This window comes from Lactuca saligna, chromosome 9 (assembly GCF_052625555.1).
Source record: "Lactuca saligna cultivar CGN05327 chromosome 9, ASM5262555v1, whole genome shotgun sequence".
Lineage (NCBI taxonomy): Eukaryota > Viridiplantae > Streptophyta > Magnoliopsida > Asterales > Asteraceae > Lactuca > Lactuca saligna.
Genome location: NC_136425.1, coordinates 165192562 through 165196500, shown reverse-complemented (window position 1 = coordinate 165196500; position 3939 = coordinate 165192562).

The window sequence follows — 3939 nt, the reverse complement described above, 5'->3', positions numbered from 1 at the left end:
AGAACTACGAGACCTATGTTGATTGTATAATTCAAAACGCGACTAATACATAGTTTTCCAGAAAGATGTGGACGAGCTTTTATGAGCATTCCAATATGTTGTGGTGGAAGGCATTGGGTAATTTTCTTTTAAAGACACTGAAATACAATGTCTGCCTACAAGTGCCACTGTAATGTTTCAGTGAGGTTGAAACTCTTCAAGGCCTCTCTAAAGAGGAAAGCAAGTTGTATATTGTTCATGGCTTAGATAATGAACAATCACACCAAACTTGTTGACAATCAAGTAACCAGTTAAAGGCATAATCAGCCAATGTCGCAATATATAGGTGATTCGAACCAACACAAAGACTCGTATACCTCATTGTACCCATCAGTAAAAACTTGTTGGTATGCATTAAATTGACTGTGTAACTCTTCAAGCAATTTTTTTCGAATGTATAGCCATTGGTATTCACTGTACCCTAGACTAACAGCTACCGCTCGAAACCCACAGTTTTCATCAATGAGTACATCTTGTATTTTTGTCGATGTAATTATGAAATACATCAGGAATACTCTTCAACAATGAACTATGTTCCATCGATGTTTCCTATTTCAAGTCAAACTGGTACGACCATTGGCATGTTGGTTCCTCATTCAAGTCAAACTGGTACGAATATTGGCATATTGGTTCCTCGTTTATGCCCATGCAGAATGAACTATGCTTAAATGGTTCATCGTTCAAGTCAAAGAATGATGAACTATGCCTAGTCGGTTCATCGTTCAAGTCGAAGAATGATGAATTATGCCTAGTCGGTTCATCGTTCAAGTCGAAGAATGATGAACTATGCCTAGTCGGTTCATCGTTTAAGTCGAAGAATGATGAACTATGCCTAGGTAGTTTCTGATTCAAGTTTGAACAACTGTATCGGTGAGGAGCTTGACTTTGATGGTGACCACACTTCACTTTTGGGCGTCCACAGTTATTTTTCTTAACCGAAGGTTCATTGATCATAATTTTTGAAGAATCAATTATCTCTTCCATCTTTCTTATATAACTATATTTGACATGATCTAGTTGATTGTTGAATTTTTCCTTCCACCTTTGCATATGATCATCAATATTAAGATTTCCATAACCGATGAAGCTCTTCCAAGATTTTATCCAAAGCATGCTCTGAAACATGATGTCATAATGAATTGCATATCTCATCCTTAAACTTTGGCTTACGAATGATTATGCTCCTTGTGAAACTCTCTTTGATAGTTGTGTCTTGGGACTGTACAACTGTTTCAATAACATATATGAATTTAACCAAATCAAGTTTTCGAGATGCCAGGTGGTTTTCTAGCTTAGCGTGCTGGCTCTCAACTTTATTTGTTATTGAATTTCCAAAATTGGTGCTTTTGTCGGTCCACAATGATACAAATCTGTTGGGATACTTCTCCAACCAAGTATTGTAAAGATACCAAAAAACAACTAAAATGTGAAGAAAAAACAAATTAGTATGATTGAATGAATAATAATTATTAAAGAAATTAAGAGTTTATGATATATATTAATGATACCTGGATCTTTGGACAATAACGATTGAAGGTACGCATATGCTTGCATGGATGCACTCGGTGACGGAGATTCGACTAATTTCTTCCGCATTGGATGAAGAGAACCCCAAATCTTATTTGATTTGATACGTTTCCTACAATGCTTTGTTATATCATTGAATATATGCCACCTACAAAGTAAATGATTACTTTGTGGAAAAACATCTTCGCACGCCTTCATCAACGCCAAATCTCTATCTGTGACGATGACACGAGGACAAAAAGAATCGTTAATCGTCAATTTCAAACAAGTCAATGCCTACATGTGTAGTTGCTTGTTTTTTCGCTATGCATGAATGCGAAAGCCATGGAAAACGTTAGTCTCGTAGAAGTGACACCAACAATCTCCAGAAAAAGAAGATTATACTTGTTTGTTTTATATGTAGCATCCATCAACACCACATACGGAAATGCTTGCCACATCTGTAATGATATTGGGTGCATAAAAACAACTCCTCTAACTCGTTAGTGCTCTCATTTAAACGATACTCATAATTATACCCTTTAGTATGCAAAATTTGCATGACATTTTGTATTGGGCTTCTACCTTCTCGTTGAGATATCGTAAACTTATGGCGATAATTGTATATAGTTTTCAGAGAAGACACGCTATTTTCATTTTGCTGCTTTATTGTTGACAAAATGTCTAGCGGTTTAACATTCAGCTCTGTCAAATCATGTACTAAACGAGTCTCTTTATCCGATAATAGCATTACAAATGAATGACCCTCCATATATATATATATATATATATATATATATATATATATATATATATATATATATATATATATATATATATATATATATATATATATTGATGTTTTGTGATTGTGATCATCACGTACGACCTGTAACTTCCAACCATCTTGTACCTTCAAATACTTTGCTATCAATTCGAATAGACAATTTTTTTTTTTTTGTTTCGGCACTTTTACTTCTGGGTATACCACTATGATCACAACAAAAAAATACTTTAGATATTAATCCAAAAGTTGCTGCCTTCGATCGTTTAGTGACTGTAACATAACCTTGAGAACGCACAATATTTTATACTAAATTCTTCAAATCTTCAAGAGATCTAAAAACCTAAAAATTAAGAGTTAAAAAATGGATAAATATATCAACTAAATATACACATATAAATTACATATTAAAAATATATACTTCATCGGTAGAAAATTCCGAAATCTTCACCATTTTCTCCTGCAAAATTGAATAAGAATTTTTTATTAAAAAATAATAATAATTAATTAAAACACAACTTTTTTTTAAAAAAAAAATCTAATTTAATATTGAAAGTTTGAAAAGGTAACCTCTTATATTGTTTAGCCCAAAGTCTAATTTATCTTAAGCCAAAGTTTGATTTTTTTAGCCCAACAACCCACGACAAATGCAACCCATATTTCCCACATAAATACATAAAACCTTAAATTCTATCCTCACATTCATCCAAGTTCCTCGAGGTTCCACCCTCTCCTGCAGCCACCGACGTCGCAGCCTTGCCGCCTCGCCGAACCATCGAGTCGCAGCCTCGCCGGACCACCAAGTCACCGCCTCGCTACCATCGATCGTTGTATTCTCTCTCTCACTCTCTCTTTACACGTTTTTCGGCCGGACCAAATGGGTATTTCATTTTAAATCAAGTTAGAGTAAGAACATACCTGAGTATTTCCTACGAGGCTCCGACGACGTTTTTTCCGATTATCAATGAACGTCCAACAACGCCTTTTCCATCGAAAATTGCTACGATGACGTTTTCTCCATCCAAAAATGCCCCGGCGAGGGTTTTCCGTCCAAAAATGCTCCCACATTTTTTTTCCCGGCGATGTATTTAAGTTGGAGTTTTTTCTGTTGTGTATAATTTTTACTTCTGATTTGAACAGTAAATTAAATAGGATGGTAATTTTTAATTTTTATGGTATTTTGTGCATTTGATTTGTGTATATCAATAAAATTTATTTTTCTGGTAAAATTAAATTTCTTCTTGAGCATAAAAGAAAGTGAACGGATTTGCAGACCGTGATTTTTTGTTGAGGTTATTTTCTTTTTGGATTCATTGACTTTAAAGCCCTACAAATAAACATTTTAAGATAAAAAACAAAAAAAAATTAATTATCTAGGGTAATGAAAGTTGACTGTATTCGAAAAAAAAACCAACGAAAGTTGGTTGTATTGAAAAAAAAACCAATGAAAGTTGATTGCATGGGAAAAAAGAAAATGTTAGCACCTAAACAAATTGGTGTGTAGTAGGTTTCCCATAATTGTTACAACTTGTGTTTGAAAAACAAATAGTATTTAATGACTATTATTTTGGTCACTAAATCTTCAATACAATAACAACTATTTTTGGGCA